The sequence below is a fragment of the Salvelinus fontinalis genome, unplaced genomic scaffold, assembly GCF_029448725.1.
Source record: "Salvelinus fontinalis isolate EN_2023a unplaced genomic scaffold, ASM2944872v1 scaffold_1238, whole genome shotgun sequence".
In the NCBI taxonomy this organism is placed as follows: domain Eukaryota; kingdom Metazoa; phylum Chordata; class Actinopteri; order Salmoniformes; family Salmonidae; genus Salvelinus; species Salvelinus fontinalis.
In genome coordinates this window covers 24,439-48,066 of record NW_026601447.1, presented here as the reverse complement: position 1 = coordinate 48,066, position 23,628 = coordinate 24,439, and the positions used below count along the sequence as shown (strand labels likewise).

The window sequence follows — 23,628 nt, the reverse complement described above, 5'->3', positions numbered from 1 at the left end:
TGATTGGTGATGGGGAGGGTATGGGGCATTAAGTGAGCTAGATCCTTTGATTGCCTTTGGGAGCCTGTCAGATATGGTCAAAATATCTGTAAGATAATTTGTGATACAAACATATTCTATTTGGAGATGTTTTTTTACCATTCAGGGATCTCATTCCCTTTTGTACTTTAACCATTTGTACATTGTTACAACACTGTATATATATATAATATGACATTTGTAATGTCTTTATTGTTTTGAAACTTCTGCATGTGTAATGTTTACTGTTCATTTTTATTGTTTATTTCACTGCTGTATATTATCTACCTCACTTGCTTTGGCAATGTAAACACATGTTTCCCATGCCAATAAAGCCCCTTGAATTGAATTTAATTTAATTGAGAGAGAGAGAAAGAGAGAGAGAGAGTATCTATTTCATAAAGTTATCCAAAAGAGATAGGGAGAGACTTTACATTCTAATAGCAGAGAAAGAGAGAGAGCGAGAATGTGAGAGAGATAGAGAGAGAGAGTGAGAGAGAGAGATAGAGAGAGAGAGACAGACAGACAGACAGACAGACAGCCAGCTCTGGGTCCGTCTTGTTGTCACTGTGGCTGCGCTCAGACCGAGTGAGCTACGGTCAAGCGGGGCATCTCGTTGAACTCGGCACGGCCTGGAGATAATAGTAATGCCATTGCAGGCTTTGTGTGTCTTTAAGCACCGTACCTTTTCACTCCATCCCTGCTGTGTGTGTGTGTGTGTGAGCTTTTCTTTGACATCTGTTGGGAGAAATGACTGATTTACAGTTCACGAGGGTTGTCTAATCACATATATGAAGTTTTGAAAAGTTCTGACCTTTTACCCCTTCAAAACAGCATCTATGACACCATCTTAAGGCACTTCTGGTTGTCACAGTAAACACATATCTTGATTGGAGTATGCTGTTACAGAATCCTGAGTTTTAAGTCTGTATATTAAAAATTGACTGATCTACACAGGTTTGAATGCAGTGATTGTCACAATTGCAGGCTATGTAAATCAAAACTTCATTCCTTCATGAGTGAGGGTCAATTTCACCTGCACGATTCATCAGTTTACGTTTTTGTACAAAAGGTCTTATAGAAATGTGTAAAACTATGCTTGACAGTTTATGACAAATAGTTCAACAATTTTGCATGTAATGGCTTATGCAAGGAACTAATGCCTAGATGTTTTGAGGGGTAAGACTATTCAACAGAGAACCATCTACTATATTTTGATCAACATGACGTGAGCAATTGATAATGTGGAAAAAAGCTGACACTTGTACATTATCAATTGCAATTTGTTCAAAGGAATAAGAAATTGCTTTAATGATGTGCACAAGTGACTAGATGATTTGGAATTAGTACAAGTCGTATCAAGAATTGCACTTTTGATCTAAGAAATGCACCAAAGCGACTGAGGAAAACTGTAATCACTTTCCCAGTGGAATACAACCTGAAAGACAAGAAGCCATTCTTTACAAAACAGTATGAAGACAAACAATGGCAGGGCTGATTGGTGATGGGGAGGGTATGGGCCATTAACAAAGCCATCACCTACAGAGAGATGAACGTGGAGAAGAGTCCCCTAAGCAAGCTGGTCATTGTGCTCTGTTCACAAACATAAACACACCCCACAGAGCCCCTGGACAACAGCACAATTAGACCCAACCAAATCCTGAGAAAACAAAAAGACAATTACTTGACACATTGGAAAGAATTAACAAAAAACAGAGAAAACTAGAATGCTATTTGGCCCTAAACAGAGAGTACACAGTGGCAGAATACCTGACCACTGTGACTGACCCAAACTTAAGGAAAGCTTTGACTATGTACAGACTCAGTGAGCATAAAGGTCAAATGTGTGATTTACCAGTCTCCCAGTCTGATCCAGCCCAGGTCAGAATACCAGTCTCCCGGTCTGCTCCAGCACAGGTCAGAATACCAGTCTCCCAGTCTGCTCCAGCCCAGGTCAGAATACCAGCCTCTCAGTCTGCTCCAGCCCAGGTCAGCCAACCAGCCTCTCAGTCTGCTCCAACACAGTGTGCTCAAGCCCAGGTCAGAATACCAGCCTCCCAGTCTGCTCCAGCACAGGTCAGAATACCAGCCTCCCAGTCTGCTCCAGCCCAGGTCAGAATACCAGCCTCCCAGTATGCTCCAGCTGAGGTCAGAATACCAGCCTCCCAGTCTGCTCCAGCCCAGGTCAGAATACCAGCCTCTCAGTCTGCTCCAGCACAGGTCAACTTACCAGCCTCTCAGTCTGCTCCAGCACAGTGGGCTCCAGCCCATGTCAGAATACCAGCCTCCCAGTCTGCTCCAGCCCAGGTCAGAATACCAGCCTCCCAGTCTGCTCCACCCAGATAGTCACCCACAACTGCAATCCTTATTGATTCAAATGGGAAGTTCTTAGGGAGGGAGAGGGAGTGAAATGGTAGAGAGGCGGAGAGAGGGAGTGAAAAGGGAGAGAGGCGGAGAGAGGGGAGTGAAAAGGGAGAGAGGCGGAGTGAAAAGGGAGAGAGAGGGAGTGAAAAGGGAGAGAGAGGGAGTGAAAAGGGAGAGAGGCGGAGAGGGGGAGTGAAAAGGGAGAGAGGCGGAAAGAGGGAGTGAAAAGGGAGAGAGGCGGAGAGAGGGAGTGAAAAGGGAGAGAGGCGGAGAGAGGGAGTGAAAAGGGAGAGAGGCGGAGAGAGGGAGTGAAAAGGGAGAGAGGCGGAGAGAGGGAGTGAAAAGGGAGAGAGGCGGAGAGAGGGAGTGAAAAGGGAGAGAGGCGGAGAGAGGGGAGTGAAAAGGGAGAGAGGGAGTGAAAAGGGAGAGAGGCGGAGAGAGGGAGTGAAAAGGGAGAGAGGCGGAGAGAGGGGAGTGAAAAGGGAGAGACGGGAGTGAAAATGGAGAGAGGCTTAGAGAGGGAGTGAAAAGGGAGAGAGGCGGAGAGAGGGAGCGAAAAGGGAGAGAGGCGGAGAGAGGGAGTGAAAAGGGAGAGAGGCGGAGGGGAGTGAAAAGGGAGAGAGGCGGAGAGAGGGAGTGAAAAGGGAGAGAGGCGGAGAGAGGGGAGTGAAAAGGGAAAGAGGCGGAGAGAGGGAGTGAAAAGGGAGAGAGGCGGAGAAAGGGCAGAATACCTGACCACTGTGACTGACCCAAACTTAAGGAAAGCTTTGACTATGTACAGACTCAGTGAGCATAAAGGTCAAATGTGTGATTTCATGAACTGGTACATACAAGAAAACCAGGTTTTAAAGTTCTGTTCAATAGCCATCCCATCATTACAAAACATTTGAAAGGCTAAGTCTATCATCTCCTGAGAAGTGGTAACTATTCACATGAACTTTTCAAAGAGGTTTGGTGCCCCCTGGTGGCTGAACCCGAGATCAATGAGAGATTTTGTCAGAAACAATGACAGAGTCCCACTTCTCAGCTATCTTTATTTACATCAAACTAAACTAACTGCTATCTTGAAATGTTGAAAACGTGTTTTTAAATAGCTCAGGCTGATACCCTACCAGAGCAACAAGGTGAGTCTTTTCTCCCTGACCTGGTGGTTCTAATGACCTGGTGGTAATAATGACCTGGTGGTAATAATGACCTGGTGGTGATAATGACCTGGTGGTGATAATGACCTGGTGGTAATAATGACCTGGTGGTAATAATGACCTGGTGGTAATAATGACCTGGTGGTTCTAATGACCTGGTGGTTCTAATGACCTGGTGGTTCTAATGACCTGGTGGTTCTAATGACCTGGTGGTTCTAATGGCCTGGTGGTAATAATGACCTGGTGGTAATAATGACCTGGTGGTAATAATGACCTGGTGGTTATAATGACCTGGTGGTTATAATGACCTGGTGGTTGGCATAACACAAGCAGAACCCGAGAACAGGATGGCCTCCACCACACAACCTGATGACACTGCACCAGCCTACCAGTCTGCTCCAGCCCAGGTCAGAATACCAGTCTCCCAGTCTGCTCCAGCCCAGGTCAGAATACCAGTCTCCCAGTCTGCTCCAGCACAGGTCAGAATACCAGTCTCCCAGTCTGCTCCAGCACAGGTCAGAATACCAGTCTCCCAGTCTGCTCCAGCACAGGTCAGAATACCAGTCTCCCAGTCTGCTCCAGCACAGTGTGCTCCAGCCCAGGTCAGAATACCAGTCTCCCAGTCTGCTCCAGCCCAGGTCAGAATACCAGCCTCCCAGTCTGCTCCAGCCCAGGTCAGAATACCAGCCTCCCAGTCTGCTCCAGCCGAGGTCAGAATACCAGCCTCCCAGTCTGCTCCAGCCCAGGTCAACTTATCAGCCTCTCAGTCTGCTCCAGCACAGTGTGCTCCAGCCCAGGTCAGAATACCAGCCTCCCAGTCTGCTCCAACACAGTGTGCTCCAGCCCAGGTCAGAATACCAGCCTCTCAGTCTGCTCCAGCCCAGGTCAGAATACCAGCCTCCCAGTCTGCTCCAGCCCAGGTCAGAATACCAGCCTCCCAGTCTGCTCCAGCCCAGGTCAGAATACCAGCCTCTCAGTCTGCCACAGCCCAGGTCAGAAAACCAGCCTCTCAGTCTGCTCCAACACAGTGTGCTCCAGCCCAGGTCAGAATACCAGCCTCCCAGTCTGCTCCAGCACAGGTCAGAATACCAGCCTCTCAGTCTGCTCCAGCCCAGGTCAGAATACCAGCCTCCCAGTCTGCTCCAGCCCAGGGCAGAATACCAGCCTCCCAGTCTGCTCCACCCAGATAGTCACCCACAACTGCAATCCTTATTGATTCAAATGGGAAGTTCTTAGAGAGGGAGAGGGAGTGAAAAGGTAGAGGCGGAGAGAGGGAGTAAAAAGGGAGAGAGGCGGAGAGAGGGAGTGAAAAGGGAGAGAGGCGGAGAGAGGGGAGTGAAAAGGGAGAGAGGCGGAGAGAGGGAGTGAAAAGGGAGAGAGAGGGAGTGAAAAGGGAGAGAGGCGGAGAGGGGGAGTGAAAAGGGAGAGAGAGGGAGAGAGAGGGAGTGAAAAGGGAGAGAGAGGGAGTGAAAAGGGAGAGAGGTGGAGAGGGGGAGTGAAAAGGGAGAGAGGCGGAGAGAGGGAGTGAAAAGGGAGAGAGGCGGAGAGAGGGAGTGAAAAGGGAGAGAGGCGGAGAGAGGGAGTAAAAAGGGAGAGAGGCGGAAAGAGGGAGAGAAAAGGGAGAGAGGCGGAGAGAGGGAGTGAAAAGGGAGAGAGGCGGAGAGAGGGAGTGAAAAGGGAGAGAGGTGGAGAGAGGGAGTGAAAAGGGAGAGAGGCGGAGAGAGGGAGTGAAAAGGGAGAGAGGGGAGTGAAAAGGGAGAGAGGGGAGTGAAAAGGGAGAGAGGCGGAGAGAGGTTGACAGTTTATGACAAATAGTTAAACAATTTTGCATGTAATGGCTTATGCAAGGAACTAATGCCTAGATGTTTTGAGGGGTAAGACTATTCAACAGAGAACCATATACTATATTTTGATCAACATGATGTGAGCAATTGATAATGTGGAAAAAAGCTGACACTTGTACATTATCAATTGCAATGTGTTCAAAGGAATAAGAAATTGCTTTAATGATGTGCACAAGTGACTAGATGATTTGGAATTTGTACAAGTCGTATCAAGAATTGCACTTTTGATCTAAGAAATGCACCAAAGCGACTGAGGAAAACTGTAATCACTTTCCCAGTGGAATACAACCTAACAGACAAGAAGCCATTCTTTACAAAACAGTATGAATACAAACAATGGCAGGGCTGATTGGTGATGGGGAGGGTATGGGGCATTAAGTGAGCTAGATCCTTTGATTGCCTTTGGGAGCCTGTCAGATATGGTCAAAATATCTGTAAGATCATTTGTGATACAAACATATTCTATTTGGAGATGTTTTTTACCATTCAGGGATCTCATTCCCTTTTGTACTTTAACCATTTGTACATTGTTACAACACTGTATATATATATAATATGACATTTGTAATGTCTTTATTGTTTTGAAACTTCTGCATGTGTAATGTTTACTGTTCATTTTTATTGTTTATTTCACTGTTGTATATTATCTACCTCACTCGCTTTGGCAATGTAAACACATGTTTCCCATGCCAATAAAGACCCTTGAATATAATTGAATTGAATTGAGAGAGAAAGAGAGAGAGAGATAGAGAGAGACTTTACATTCTAATCGTAGAGAAAGAGAGAGAGAGAATGTGAGAGAGAGAGACAGAGACAGACAGACAGACAGACAGACAGACAGACAGCTCTGGGTCCGTCTTGTTGTCACTGTGGCTGCGCTCAGACCGAGTGAGCTACGGTCAAGCGGGGCATCTCGTTGAACTCGGCACGGCCTGGAGATAATAGTAATGCCATTGCAGGCTTTGTGTGTCTTTAAGCACCGTACTTTTTCACTCCATCCCTGCTGTGTGTGTGTGTGAGAGCTTTTCTTTGACATCTGTTGGGAGAAATGACTGATTTACAGTTCACGAGGGTTGTCTAATCACATATATGAAGTTTTGAAAAGTTCTGACCTTTTACCCCTTCAAAACAGCATCTATGACACCATCTTAAGGCCCTTCTGGTTGTCACAGTAAACACATATCTTGAATGGAGTATGCTGTTACAGAATCCTGAGTTTTAAGTCTGTATATTAAAAATTGACTGATCTACACAGGTTTGAATGCAGTGATTGTCACAATTGCAGGCTATGTAAATCAAAACTTCATTCCTTCATGAGTGAGGGTCAATTTCACCTGCACGATTCATCAGTTTACCTTTTTGTACAAAAGGTCTTATAGAAATGTGTAAAACTATGCTTGACAGTTTGTGACAAATAGTTCAACAATTTTGCCTGTAATGGCTTATGCAAGGAACTAATGCCTAGATGTTTTGAGGGGTCAGACTATTCAACAGAGAACCAACTACTATATTTGGATCAACATGACATGAGCAATTGATAATGTGGAAAAAAGCTGACACTTGTACATTATCAATTGCAATTTGTTCCTAAACAGAGAGTACACAGTGACAGAATACCTGACCACTGTGACTGACCCAAACTTAAGGAAAGCTTTGACTATGTACAGACTCAGTGAGCATAAATGTCAAATGTGTGATTTCATGAACTGGTACAGACAAGAAAACCAGGTTTTAAAGTTCTGTTCAATAGCCATCCCATCATTACAAAACATTTGAAAGGCTAAGTCTATCATCTCCTGAGAAGTGGTAACTATTCACATTAACCTTTCAAATGAGGTGGGTTAGGGTGTGTGAAAATTAAAAAAATAAATATGCATCAGACTTAATAAACTGTTATCTTGAAATGTTGAAAATGTTGACAGAGAGTGCGCCCCAGTCGGCTGAACACGGGTGGGGGGTTCCCCCTTAGCAAGCAGTGGACCCCAGCAACCCAATGAACCATATTAAGAACCATATTCAAAAATACACCTGCTAACCTGTTCAATCACCAAACAAAGTTGAGTGTGAACTTCTGTGTGGACTTAGAATATTTTTGGCTGGAATAAAAATAAAATAAAATCAACTTGCAGCTGTCTTTGATATGCTCAAAACGAACTAACTGCTATCTTGAAATGTTGAAAAAGTGTTTTTAAATAATTATCCTATCATTTGAACATTAGTTGAAAGGCTGAGGGGGCCATCTCCTGAGAAGAGGTTGGAGATGATTCCCTCAGCCTTTCAGCTAATTTGGAAATGCCTATTTTAAATAGGATGCCTATTTAAACACACTTTTTCAACATTTCAAGATAGCAGTTACTCCAGTTTGATGTAAATAAAGACAGCTGCAACTTTATTTTATTCATTTTCACATGTTTTTGGTAAAAAAAATATTTTTGAAAATGAATAAAATAAAGATGCAGCTATCTTTATGTACATCAAACTAAACTAACTGCTATCTTGAAATGTTGAAAACGTGTTTTTAAATAATCCAGGCTGATCCCTCACCTTGAACACCTCTGGAGTTGAGGTTAACAGCCGAGGGAATTTTTATGATGAAAATGGAAAAAAAAAATTTTTTGAATATTATTAATAAAATGAAGCTGCAGCTGTCTTTGAAATGATCAAACTGAACACACTGCTATCTTGAAATGTGGAAAAAGTGTTTTTAAATAGATCAGGCTGATACCCTACCTGAGCGAAAAAATGACACTTTAAAAGGAGTCTAATTTTGTCAAAAATGCAAAAATGATAAAAATTTCAACTCACAGGTACATTAATAGACCAAACACAAACATCTGTCATCTCGAAATGTCCTAAAAAGGTTCTAAACGGGCCCCCTGGGTCTACACCTGGAGAGCAGGTGGGCACATCTGCACCAGAGGTGAAATCTCACCTAGAGAGGAGATATTTCAACTCGACAGATGTCAGAGTGAGTCTGACTACACATATAGAAGTAGGACTAGTCTACCTGACAACACATATAGAAGTAGGACTAGTCTACCTGGTTACACATTTAGAAGTAGGACTAGTCTACCTGGTTACACATATAGAGGTAGGACTAGTCTACCTGACTACACATATAGAAGTAGGACTAGTCTACCTGACTACACATATAGAAGTAGACCTAGTCTACCTGGTTACACATAAAGAAGTAGGACTAGTCTACCCGATAACACATATAGAAGTAGGACTAGTCGACCTGACTACACATATAGAAGTAGGACTAGTCTACCTGACTACACATATAGAAGTAGACCTAGTCTACCTGGTTACACATATAGAAGTAGGACTAGTCTACCTGATTACACATATAGTACTAGGACTAGTCTACCTGGTTACACATATAGTAGTAGGACTAGTCTACCTGGTTACACATATAGAGGTAGGACTGGTCTACCTGGTTACGCATATAGTAGTAGGACTAGTCTACCTGGTTACGCATATAGAAGTAGGACTAGTCTACCTGGTTACACATATAGTAGTAGGACTAGTCTACCTGATTACACATAGAGGTAGGACTAGTCTACCTGATTACACATATAGAGGTAGGACTAGTCTACCTGGTTACACATATAGAAGTAGGACTAGTCTACCTGGTTACACATATAGAAGTAGGACTAGTCTACCTGGTTACACATATAGAGGTAGGACTAGTCTACCTGATTACACATATAGAGGTAGGACTAGTCTACCTGGTTACACATATAGAAGTAGGACTAGTCTACCTGGTTACACATATAGAAGTACGACTAGTCTACCTGGTTACACATATAGAAGTAGGACTAGTCTACCTGTCCTGAGCACAAATGGAGGCCTATAAATATGCACATTTGGGGATGTCTGATTGTGAGTTGTGGAGCTTCTCAAAGTAATGTTTTTTTTCCACCTCAAACAGCAAGTAATCAAAGTCTAAATCTAAATCAATTGCAAAGGAGAATGTATTTGTAAAATATTTCCAGCTCTCGCCCTTTCGATAACCACTCGGCACGAAAGGGAAAAACGTAATGTGCTGATCCAGTGGAAATGTCAAAACACCTGATTACTTCTTATCCCTTTCACAAATAGCCTACAGCTGTGTTGGTCGAGAACTCACAGGCACGGGAAACTGAGGGCCCAGAATATTTTATACAATGTTTCAAGTTCGTTATGGACAGGTCATGTGATTTATAGGACATCTATTTGCAATGTTTTTATTTGTTATGTAGGCTATTTTTTACATAAATTAGATTTGTATAATTTTCATTTAGATAGAATGTAGATTAATCACAGACAATGATTGAGATACTATTATAAATGAAATTAAACTGTTCCAGTAAAATGTGAATATGAAAATCATAACTGTCACCAGATCAGTAGAAATGGTAAGATAGATTTGCACTCCAAATGTAGGTTGCCGACTGCTTGTTGAGCCAATTACCAGCAACGTCAGAATGTATGAAGGACAGCAGCAGGAGGTGGATCGGGAAGAGTTTGTTTCTTCCTCTGGTTGGGCGTTATTGATGTAATGGCATGGAAATAAATTGGCTGAATATTATACAATGACTTATCAACAGCTCTAACAATTTGACCCCCACAGGAAATCTACACTGGCAATTCTAGAATATACTATATAGCCTAGAAACCTGGTTAAACTATCATTATGACATCATGGATGAATTCTAGAATATACTATATAGCCTAGAAACCTGGTTACACTATCATTATGACATCATGGATGAATTCTAGAATATACTATATATCCTAGAAACCTGGTTAAACTATCATTATGACATCATGGATGGCCAGTCCTTGTATTCATAGTATAGTGAATTCAGGGTGTAGCCTGAGCTGAACTCAAACCTGGGTCCAGCGACTGTCAAGCCAACACCTTACAACTGTTACGCCAAGATGTCTGAACTTTTTGACGAGGTCGCTAGGTGTTGGATTACGGTTGATACAATAGCTTTCTCTATGAATTTGAGCATGGTTTCATTTCTCCAGCCCCCATCCCTCAGCTGTTTACCAAACCCAGTCTCTGGGCAGCCATTTTGTTGCTGTTTAAATACTAAGTTGTCCCTTTAAAAAAGCCACACAACAATCAATCAACCAATAACAAAGCTGTCTTTCCACCACTGTTTTGCTTATAAGATGATGGATGGCGCTGGAGAAATGTAACTACTTTCAAATTCATAGACAGACCTATGGATGCAAGGACTGACCATCCATGATATCAACATTATAGTTTTAACCATGTTGAGGCTATACAGTGTTGATTTACATTTTTTCTATACATTGGAGTAAAAAAGCTTATTTAGGGTTCTGATGGGGTACAACAGTTGAACTAAGCTCATGAGGCATGTGTTATATTCTTCAAGAATCAATGGCTATAAATAAATAATTAAAAAATCTAAATATGGATGTGGTAATTGCAGATTTCCCCTTTAACACCACACATCCTTCCAGTGACTGGAGCGAATTTCAAAATTCGCTGAAGCTGGAGACTTATATTTCCCTCACCAACTTTAAACATCAGCTATCTGAGCAGCTAATCGATCGCTGCAGCTGTACATGTACTTTTCTGCTCTTTTGCACACCAGTATCTCTACTTGCACATCATCATCTGCTCATTTATCACTCCAGTGTTAATCTGCTAAATTGTAATTCTTCGCTACTATGGACTATTCATTGCCTACCTCCTCATGCCTTTTGCACACACTATAGCACACACTATATATAGACTTTATTTTTTTCTACTGTGTCATTGACTTGTTTATTGTGTTATTGGCTTGTTTATTGTTTATTCCATGTGTAACTCTATGCTGTTGTCTGTGTCACACTGCTTTGCTTTATCTTGGCCAGGTCGCAGTTGTAAATGAAAACGTGTTCTCAACTGGCCTACCTGGTTAAACTATCATTATGACATCATGGCCACCTGGTTAAACTATCATTATGACATCATGGTCACCTGGTTAAACTATCATTATGACATCATGGCCACCTGGTTAAACTATCATTATGACATCATGGTCACCTGGTTAAACTATCATTATGACATCATGGTCACCTGGTTAAACTATCATTATGACATCATAGCCACCTGGTTAAATAAAAAAGTTCAACAACTGCAGAGTTTGTGTCTCTGTTTTTAAGGCAGTACTTACTTGTGTTAACCAGGGCCCGTTCATCGTTAGAACCATCGGATGCCTTAAGATGCGTTTGGGAAACCGAGTCCAGAAATCCAGTTTCCTCCTCTTCTTCCATCTCCTTTTTCAATGTGACAGTCATCTCCCTCTCCTCCTCCTTCACTCCAAAAACTGCACCCTCCTCTTTCTCTTCCTCCTCTTCTTTTACTGTAACATCCTCTTCCTCTTTCAATCTGAACGCGTCTTTCTCTTCTTCTTTCACTGTAACAGCCTCACCCTCTACTTCTTGTTTTACTGTGATATCCTTCTCTTCCTCCTCCTCTTTGACGAGAGCTTCTTTCTCCGTCCAGCAGACCTCCTCTTCATTAACAAGAGAGTAGCTTAGTGACCTCATGGTTGGAGATGTTAGCTAGCTAGGCTAATGCTAACTTAACCAGCCCGCTAGATGAATAATAAAAACAATACCGTAAATATGAAATTAAAACGGATAACTAACTAGGCGACAGAAGTGGCTTTAAAATACAGTGGCAAATATACACTAAAGCGTCTACAGAACTTTATTGGTTCGTCTATTTTGTCTAGCAAGCTACCGAGGTGGCTGACTGTCTGTTGCTGCTGTTGAAAGAAGCGTTCCGTCCACTAGATTATACGTCACAGTAGCAGCATTGCCTTAAAGTCGCAGACCGCAATCTGCTGATATGAAATATTAATTTTAAACTAAATAAATCAATATCAGTCAATATATTTTGTCTGTGATTTCTTATTTCGTCAACCGTTCCATCGCATCTTAAACATCTTACCGGGCCGGCACTAGGACCGGGGGAGGCTGCTGCTGCGCTAGTGACTGTTACACTTTCTTCAGCAAAGATGGCGGACAGAAATACTAGGAGAGAGGGGTACCCCTACACAGAACTGAACTGAATCAAAGATGGCGAACAGAAATACTAGGAGAGAGGGGAACCCCTACACAGAACTGAACTGAATCAAAGATGGCGGACGGAAATACTAGGATGGAAGCAAATGTAAGGGATTATAACGTCATAACGAATCATGCAAAAAACATGTACAGTTGACAGGAATGTTTGTTCATGTAGAGACAAACGATTATGCATTTTTTTTTATCATAAAGTTAATTCATGAAAATCGCGATTTAGCCAGCTAGCTGACCCAGCTAACATTAGCCAGCTAGCTGGCTAGCTTTATGGGTGTTGTGACATGAGTATGAAATTGTAATTCTGGTTGTTTTAGGGACTCCTGAAACAACCAGCAAACCAGGCGGTTGATTTGTGAAACAGTGGATGTATAGAATCTAGCTAGCTGAAGAATTTACTGTAAATTGAATGTACAATTTTGTAAGCTTGCCTTACTGATATTTGCCATGCAGATAGATGAAATCACGTAGCTAGCTATGTTCTTGCTTATTGTGCAGTGGATGATTAAAATCCCTGTATGCCCATGGATGTGTAGCTAGCTATCTAGCCGATCTGTGTATGCAACCAAACGTTTGGTATACATATTAGTTAAGAACCTAGCTATGAACCTCAGCTATCATAGCCAGTTGTATCAACTTCAAAACAGCCTGAATGACATTAATGAAGCCTATGGATTGAGTAGAATATAATATCATGTTGTGCCAAGAATGCAAGTCGTATATACATGTAGTTATTACCATGCATGAGATCCCCACATTGTAGCCTGTACATTTAATATATTCACTGATCATGTACTGTACCTTGGCAAATAAATGTGCAGTTTAGGTATGAATGTCTTTGAGATTATCTTTCAGTCATATCCAATACCAGGAGTGTCAAATTCCAGTCTTTGAATGATGCTGTGTCTGCATGTATGTATTACAATTCTACACTTCAACAGTGTTTACCAATCTTGGTCCTGGGACATCAATGGTTACACATTGTAACTAATAGACTAGAAATAGGATTTAACTAGTTAATTCATATATACAGAAACATAATGTTAAAAACAGAACACTACACTTCCTATGCATCATGTAAATACTCCAACACCGGTTCATCTCAACATCTAATGCCCTTCATCTGCATTGATCTGATAAACACAGGATAGGTGGAGTATTTCATCACATTACACTTCATTTCAATCAGTAGAGAATATTGAAAAGCTCATTATCCAAGTGTTATAAATACAAGTTCAATCTGTACTTCAATGCACATCTGTTGTGCATTATAAAAACAGAGGAAGAAAGAGGAGGTGGAGAGAGAGGTGTAAAAGACAGAAAGGGAAAGAGGTAAGCACATAGGAGCAGGGAAGGCAGCACATGATTAATGAATCACAGTGCTACATAAATATTCTCTCAGTTCATCACAATTACATAGCAGTGTCTCTAGTCGGCCCAAAGGTTATCTTAAAAGAGGGTGAGGTGGTGATGATGGGACTGGGGGTTGGCATCCTCTCACATCAAAACATATCTGCAGACGAGAGACAGATGGAGAGAGAGAGCATGTTTAAGCCTTGTGTTTTTAGTTTTTATTCTAACATTGTTAGTCATCAATCAGGAGGTGAAATGCAAAACTGACCTGGGATCATTAACTCTGGGACTACAGCATCTATCTGTATTTCAATGTAAAGCATCTCTTTAATAATACTTCCTGTATAATATAAACTGACCTGGGATCATTAACTCTGGGACTACTGCATCTCTCTGTATTTCAATGTAAAGCATCTCTTTAATAATACTTCCTGTATAATATAAACTGTCCTGGGATCATTAACTCTGGGACTACTGCATCTCTCTGTATTTCAATGTAAAGCATCTCTTTAATAATACTTCCTGTATAATATAAACTGACCTGGGATCATTAACTCTGGGACTACTGCATCTCTGTCTGTATTTCAATGTAAAGCATCTCTTTAATAATACTTCCTGTTGACCTGACCAAGTGACCTCTCACCTCTGACCATGCTGTGCCCTCTATGTAGCCAGTTCAGATGCAGGAGGGGTTCACCGACACAGCTGATATAACCTAGAGGACTTAGGGAGAAGGGGAGAGAGGGATGAAGTGAAGGAGAGAGACTGTTATTGAGAAAATAAGGTAGTTAAAGTGACAGTGTTCAACAGGAATCTGTGTGTGGCCTCACCTGGTGTCCACACCACACTAAGTGGCTGCAGAGTACTTTATGCTGAAAAACATGAACGGACCCACAAGGACAAACAATATAGCGTAGTTATAGAAATAATGAAGTGTCTTACTATTCTCCATGGTTGGCCCTCTTGCCTATTCTTTGAAGGTGGAAGGAGCCACAGTTATACACCTGAGCCTGCTTACTGCACAACACAATCCATCAATCAGATTGTTACATGAGTGTGTAGGTGTGGGTTATAGGGTGTCTAATTGTTCTACATTTTTTCAATATGGGTGATTTAAAACAGCCTGTTTTGTTTTTGCACAGACATCACACCCTTACCTAAACAGCACCCTCACCTGAGAAGTAGAAATCAAAGGGAGAGAAACTATGAATTGAATAACTACAGTTGACATAGCTAAGTAAATGGAAGAATACTCTTATTGCAATGTGGATGGCTCTTAAAATAGCCTTTGGTTGTGCATAGTGTAGTCTATGGTGTTGCCAGGGAACAGCACCCTCTTAAAAGAGCCTTTGGTTGTGCATAGTGTAGTCTATGGTGTTGCCAGGGAACAGTACCCTCTTAAAAGAGCCTTTGGTTGTGCATAGTGTAGTCTATGGTGTTGCCAGGGAACAGCACCCTCTTTGAAGAAGTAGGAGGTGAAGATCTCCTGCACACGGATTGCCTCTCTTGCTGCGTTGTTGGACCCCATCCTTGAAACATCCTGCAGAGCAGCAGACTCCTCCTCTGGGACACGGCGGCGAGCTGCAGATCCCTTCCTGGTCCTCGTGTCCATCCTCATGAAGTTACGCAGGACACAGGTAGCCTTCACACACCTGAATTCCTCCAAGAGGCAGTCCCAGATGACCCTGGTCACCCAACCTTGCAGTGCCCTACACGGTAACTGTAGGCAATCGTTTTGAAGGAATCTCCAGTTACAAGGTATCTGTAGGAATATGGAAGACAATGTCATTATTAGACTGTTACATCACCAGGTCATTGTGGATTACTAAAGTATAATATCCCTGATAACAAATCATGATAACATTGGATTGATAGATGCATGGGCACACATATGTACATGTGTAGCATGTGACAATAACAGGATCATATCAAGGACGGCATCACAAATGAATACATAAATACCACTTGAAGCTTGATGATGAGTTGATCATTTGAATCAGCTGTGCAGTGCTGAGGCAAAAACAACAATGTGCCTCTTTGAGTCCCCAGGACTGAGAACCACTGCTCTTCATTGGGACCTCTTCATATGTAGACTGGCTTTCATAGCGCTCTTTATCTGAGGACAGAAAACCTCACAAGAAACACACTTCATTATAGTCAAATTACACCACACTGAATATTATGTTACTATTATCTCCGTCCTCACTTCTAGGGACAGGAACTACACAAAAGTACTTGCCCTATCCAGAATAGCCTCCTCTCTCACTGACAGTTGGGGCTGCTATCCTTTCACCCTCCATGGCTGTTAGCTAGCTACCTACAAATGCATTTGGAGTTTGTTTTTTACAGTGATAAATAGATCAAGATAGCTAGCTAATATGAAGTTAGACAGCTGATGATATTTAATTCACTTAGCTATCTATCTATACAGACTGGTTACCTATTTAGATGTGACATGAAAGTATTGTGTGAAATTATTTTGATGTTAAAGTATTTTAAAATATTTTGATGTGATATGAAAGTATTGTGTGAAATAATTGTTATGTGATATGAAAGTATTATGTGAAATTATTTTGAGGAGTAACGGGGGCAGAGAATCAGCAGTAGAAACAATAACAAAGCGTACTCCCTGCCCATTGAGAATCGATTCACATTTAGATGGAATATTTGACTATTTTAGCTGCCAGAGCCAGTCTACCTCTGAAAATAACATACAGTCCTTGGACCTTGAGGAGTAACGGTGGCAGCAATCAGCAGTAGAAACAATAACAAAGCGCTGCCTGTTTCGGTAAAAAGCTGAGGGATGGGGCTGAAGAAATGCAACCATCCATGATATCAGCATGATAGTTTTAACCATGTTTTTACAGTGTTACAGTGTTTGTTTATATTTACTGATAAACATTGGAGTCAAAAAAGCTCATATTTTGGGTTCTGATGGGGTACAACAGTTGAAATAAGCTCATGAGGCATTTATAAGTGAATTCTTCAAGAAACAGATGGGTACATATCATTAATGTATAAGTCCCAAAATGGATGTAACAACTGCTGATTGCCCCTTTAAGACTACATATTGGGCTAATCTAATAGGAGATATTGAGGACTACAGTATTTCAGGCATTGTCATTGGATGCATTTTATCAATTGTTAACGTTTTGTTGATGGTCCACTCTTGATGTTCTACACGTTACAGTGTAGCTTCAGCCATTCCTACAGAACAACATTAAAGTGTAGAACCCCTTTACTGCATATTGGTTCAACAACTGCAGAGACGGTACTTACTGGGGTTAAACAGATCTCCAACCTCCTCTTCTTCCTCCAATGTGACAGTCATCTCCTCCTCCTCCTCCTTCACACCAAAATCAGCCTCCTCTTCCTCCTCTTTCACAACAATGTTCAGCCCCAGACCCTCTTTCTCCGTCCAGCAGACTTCCTCTTCTTTAGCAGGAGGGGAGAAGTTTAGGGAGCTCATGTTCGGGGATGTTAGCTAGCTAGCTATCATTAGCGACTAGGCTAGTGCTAACTTAACCAGCCAGCTACTATAGCTGACTAATACAAAATAACGTAATATTAAATAGGTTAACAACTAGATACGACCTAAGTGTGTCGAAAACACAGTAGGTAATATACATCGAAAGCGTATAAATAGCTTGAATCTTTCGGCTATGTTGGCTAGCAAGCTACCGAGGTGGTTGACGAGCTGTTTATGAAGAACCGTCCACTAGATTATACGTCACGCTGGCAGCGTCGCCTGAAAGACGCACATCGCCGTCTGCTGACTGGAGGGGAAACGCAGTTGAGGATCATATTTTATTTTCAGACAAAGATTATTGTAAATGGATTTAATTAAATAATACCATTATATTGAGACATACAAAGACAGGAATGTGTTGATTGATTAGTGCGAATATTTTTTTTTACCACAGCACATTTAAGGCAGTTTCATTAAGTTATACTACATCTAAATTAGCAGCTAGCTACTGTAGGTCTATGTAGATGTATATAATGAACAGACTAGGTCTATACTGCTCCTACATGGTGTAACAATACATCATGTAGATGTATATAATGAACAGACTAGGTCTATACTGCTCCTACATGGTGTAAAAATACATCATGTAGATGTATATAATGAACAGGCTAGGTCTATACTGCTCCTACATGGTGTAACATTACATCATGTAGATGTATATAATGAACAGACTAGGTCTATACTGCTCCTAGATGGTGTAACAATACATCATGTAGATGTATATAATGAACAGACTAGGTCTATACTGCTCCTACATGGTGTAACAATACATCATGTAGATGTATATAATGAACAGACTAGGTCTATACTGCTCCTACACGGTGTAACAATACATCATATAGATGTATATAATGAACAGACTAGGTCTATACTGCTCCTACATGGTGTAACAATACATCATGTAGATGTATATAATGAACAGACTAGGTCTATACTGCTCCTACATGGTGTAACAATACATAATGTATTTGTATATAATGAACAGACTAGGTCTATACTGCTCCTACATGGTGTAACAATACATAATGTAGATGTATATAATGAACAGACTAGGTCTATACTGCTCCTACATGGTGTAACAATACATCATGTAGATGTATATAATGAACAGACTAGGCCTATACTGCTCCTACATGGTGTAACAATACATCATGTAGATGTATATAATGAACAGACTAGGTCTATACTGCTCCTACATGGTGTAACAATACATCATGTAGATGTATATAATGAACAGACTAGGTCTATACTGCTCCTACATGGTGTAACAATACATCATATAGATGTATATAATGAACAGACTAGGTCTATACTGCTCCTACATGGTGTAACAATACATCATGTAGATGTATATAATGAACAGACTAGGTCCATACTGCTCCTACATGGTGTAACAATACATCATGTAGATGTATATAATGAACAGACTAGGTCTATACTGCTCCTACATGGTGTAACAATACATCATGTAGATGTATATAATGAACAGACTAGGCCTATACTGCTCCTACATGGTGTAACAATACATCATGTAGATGTATATAATGAACAGACTAGGTCTATACTGCTCCTACATGTTTATGTATTATTATGTGTTATTTATTTCTCCTTTATTTAACCAGGTCGGCCAGTTGAGAACAAGTTCTCATTTACAACTGCAACCTGGCCAAGATAAAACAAAGCAGTTCGACACATAAAACAACACAGAGTTACACATGGAGTAAAACAAACATACAGTCAATAATACAGTAGAAAATAAGTCTATATACAATGTGAGCAAGTGAGGTGAGATAAGGGAGGTGAAGGCAAAAAAAGGCCATGGTGGCGAAGTAAATACAATATAGCAAGTAAAACACTGGAATGGTAGATTTGCAGTGGAAGAATGTGCAAAGTAGAGATAGAAATAATGGGGTGCAAAGGAGCTAAATAAATATATAAATACAGTAGGGGAAGAGGTAGTTGTTTGGGCTAAATTATAGATGGGCTATGTACAGGTACAGTAATCTGTGAGCTGCTCTGACAGCTGGTGCTTAAAGCTAGTGAGGGAGATAAGTGTTTCCAGTTTCAGAGATTTTTGTAGCTCGTTCGTATTAATGCAGATATTATGGACATTTTATTTAAAACATGTAATTAAACTATAATTGTAGCTCCTTTAATTTAGACCCAAAATGTATTTGCCATAATGTGTGCCATTGCCCGGCTATTAAAAGGAACAGGCGACTATTTGAGACTCAGGAATGTTTGGTCACATGGAATCAAGTGGTCACTAGATGTCTACGGTGCCAAAGAGAATTATAGTTGAGGGTGTTGGGAGTGTCCAGTGAGTTGATATAACGGTAATAATGTCACATGGAATCAAGTGGTCACTAGATGTCTACGGTGCCAAAGAGAATTATAGTTGGGAGTGTTGGGAGTGTTAAGTAATAATGTCAAAATTCCACTTTTAACAACCATCAGAATTGGTTAAAAAAAGATTATGCCTGAGTGGCACAGCGATCTAAGGTACTGTATCACAGTGTTAGAGGTGTCACTATAGACCCGAGTGGTGCAGCAGTCAAAGGTACTAGATCACAGTGTTAGAGTTGTCACTATAGACCCGAGTGGTGCAGCAGTCTAAGGTACTAGATCACAGTGTTAGAGGTGTCACTATAGACCCGAGTGGTGCAGCAGTCAAAGGTACTAGATCACAGTGTTAGAGTTGTCACTATAGACCCGAGTGGTGCAGCAGTCAAAGGTACCTGATCACAGTGTTAGAGGTGTCACTATAGACCAGAGTGGTGCAGCAGTCTAAGGTACTAGATCACAGTGTTAGAGGTGTCACTATAGACCCGAGTGGTGCAGCGATCTAAGGTACTAGATCACAGTGTTAGAGGTGTCACTATAGACCCGAGTGGTGCAGCGATCTAAGGTACTGTATCACAGTGTTAGAGGTGTCACTATAGACCCGAGTGGTGCAGCAGTCTAAGGTACTAGATCACAGTGTTAGAGGCGTCACTATAGACCCGAGTGGTGCAGCAGTCTAAGGTACTAGATCACAGTGTTAGAGGCGTCACTATAGACCCGAGTGGTGCAGCGGTCTAAGGTACTGTATCACAGTGTTAGAGGTGTCACTATAGACCCGAGTGGTGCAGCAGTCTAAGGTACTGCATCACAGTGTTAGAGGCGTCACTATAGACCCGAGTGGTGCAGCGATCTAAGGTACTGTATCACAGTGTTAGAGGTGTCACTATAGACCCGAGTGGTGCAGCAGTCTAAGGTACTAGATCACAGTGTTAGAGGTGTCACTATAGACCAGAGTGGTGCAGCAGTCTAAGGTACTAGATCACAGTGCTAGAGGCGTCACTATAGACCCGAGTGGTGCAGCAGTCTAAGGTACTGTATCACAGTGTTAGAGGCGTCACTATAGACCCGAGTGGTGCAGCAGTCTAAGGTACTAGATCACAGTGCTAGAGGCGTCACTATAGACCCGAGTGGTGCAGCAGTCTAAGGTACTAGATCACAGTGTTAGAGGCGTCACTATAGACCCGAGTGGTGCAGCAGTCTAAGGTACTAGATCACAGTGTTAGAGGCGTCAATATAGACCCGAGTGGTGCAGCAGTCTAAGGTACTGCATGGCAGTGTTAGAGGTGTCACTATAGACCAGAGTGGTGCAGCAGTCTAAGGTACTAGATCACAGTGTTAGAGGTGTCACTATAGACCAGAGTGGTGCAGCAGTCTAAGGTACTAGATCACAGTGTTAGAGGTGTCACTATAGACCAGAGTGGTGCAGCAGTCTAAGGTACTAGATCACAGTGTTAGGGGTGTCACTATAGACCCGAGTGGTGCAGCGGTCTAAGGTACTAGATCACAGTGTGAGAGGTGTCACTATAGACCCAAGTGGTGCAGCAGTCTAAGGTACTGTATCACAGTGTTAGAGGTGTCACTATAGACCCGAGTGGTGCAGCAGTCTAAGGTACTAGATCACAGTGTTAGAGGCGTCACTATAGACCCGAGTGGTGCAGCAGTCTAAGGTACTGCATCACAGTGTTAGAGGCGTCACTATAGACCCGAGTGGTGCAGCGGTCTAAGGTACTAGATCACAGTGTTAGAGGCGTCACTATAGACCCTAGTGGTGCAGCAGTCTAAGGTACTAGATCACAGTGTTAGAGGTGTCACTATAGACCCGAGTGGTGCAGCAGTCTAAGGTACTAGATCACAGTGTTAGAGGTGTCACTATAGACCTGAGTGGTGCAGCAGTCTAAGGTACTAGATCACAGTGTTAGAGGTGTCACTATAGACCCGAGTGGTGCAGCAGTCTAAGGTACTAGATCACAGTATTAGAGGTGTCACTATAGACCTGAGTGGCACAGCGATCAAAGGTACTGGTCCCGTGTGGCTCAGTTGGTAGAGCATGGCGCCTGCAACGCCAGGGTTGTGGGTTCATTCCCCACGGGGGGACCAGGATGAATATTTATGAACTTTCCAATTTGTAAGTCGCTCTGGATAAGAGCGTCTGCTAAATGACTTAAATGTAAATGTAAATGTACTGCATGGCAGTGTTAGAGGCGACACTAGAGGCATCACCCGGGTTCGATCCCGGGCTGTACCACAACCTGCCGTGATCGGGAGTTCCATAGGGCGGCACACAATTGGCCAAGCGTCGCCCGGTGTTTCCTCCTACACATTGGTGCAGCTGGCTTCCGGGTTAAGCGGGAGGGTGTTAAGAAGCGTGGTTTGACGGGTCATGTTTCAGAGGACGCATGACTCAACCTTCGCCTCCTGAGCCCATTGGGGAGTTGCAGCGATGAGACAAGATCCACATTGGGGAGAAAAAACGGGGGTAAAATGATAAAAAATGTTTAAAAAATGACAACCAACATAGGTTGCATCCCAACGTGGCAATAAACAGTAGGCAAAGTGACCAGGACAAAAGGAACTCAAACGTTTTACCATTGGAACACTTGATGTAATGATGTAATAATGGACAGAATGAACTCAAACGTTTTACCATTGGAACACTTGATGTAATGATGTAATAATGGACAGAATGAACTCAAACGTTTTACCATTGGAACACTTGATGTAATGATGTAATAATGGACAGAATGAACTCAAACGTTTTACCATTGGAACACTTGATGTAATGATGTAATAATGGACAAAATGAACTCAAACGTTTTACCATTGGAACACTTGATGTAATGATGTAATAATGGACAAAATGAACTCAAACGTTTTACCATTTTACCCTCCATTTGCAACAACGTCACTGAGCACCATCACTGTCTTTCCTTCGTGGATCTCCTGCATGTTTACATATCTGGCATTACTCATCTCATATGTATATACTGTATTCTATCCTATTCTACTGTATCTTAGTCTATGTATTACTCATCTCATATGTATATACTGTATTCTATCCTATTCTACTGTATCTTAGTCTATGCATTACTCATCTCATATGTATATACTGTATTCTATCCTATTCTACTGTATCTTAGTCTATGTATTACTCATCTCATATGTATATACTGTATTCTATCCTATTCTACTGTATCTTAGTCTATGTATTACTCATCTCATATGTGTATACTGTATTCTATCCTATTCTACTGTATCTTAGTCTATGCATTACTCATCTCATATGTATATACTGTATTCTATCCTATTCTACTGTATCTTAGTCTATGCATTACTCATCTCATATGTATATACTGTATTCTATCCTATTCTACTGTATCTTAGTCTATGTATTACTCATCTCATATGTATATACTGTACTCTATCCTATTCTACTGTATCTTAGTCTATGTATTACTCATCTCATATGTATATACTGTATTCTATCCTATTCTACTGTATCTTAGTCTGTGTATTACTCATCTCATATGTATATACTGTATTCTATCCTATTCTACTGTATCTTAGTCTATGTATTACTCATCTCATATGTATATACTGTATTCTATCCTATTCTACTGTATCTTAGTCTATGCATTACTCATCTCATATGTATATACTGTATTCTATCCTATTCTACTGTATCTGTCTTTGCCGCTCTGATATTGCGTGTCCATATATTTATATATATGAGTCACTGGCTTACTGGTGCTCTTCCATGCCGTCCCTAGGAGGGGTGCGTCACTTGAGTGGGTTGAGTCACTGACGTGGTCTTCCTGTCTGGGTTGGCGCCTTCTCTCAGGATGGTAAGTTGGTGGTTGAAGATATCCCTCTAGTGGTGTGGGGACTGTGCTTTGGCAAAGTGGGTGGGGTTATATCCTGCCTGTTTGGCCCTGTCTGGGGGTAT

The 23,628-nt window shown here is 41.7% G+C and overlaps 1 long non-coding RNA gene across 1 annotated transcript; it reads right to left on the bottom strand.

The window, feature by feature from the left end:
• Positions 1 to 4,498: 4,498 nt before the first annotated feature.
• Positions 4,499 to 17,551, bottom strand: LOC129848859 (uncharacterized). Its single transcript, XR_008758575.1, has 5 exons — positions 17,093 to 17,551; positions 15,776 to 15,944; positions 14,457 to 15,575; positions 11,548 to 13,973; positions 4,499 to 4,755 (listed from the first exon to the last, which is right to left on the bottom strand). It is a non-coding gene; the product is annotated as an uncharacterized LOC129848859 (long non-coding RNA).
• Positions 17,552 to 23,628: the final 6,077 nt, after the last annotated feature.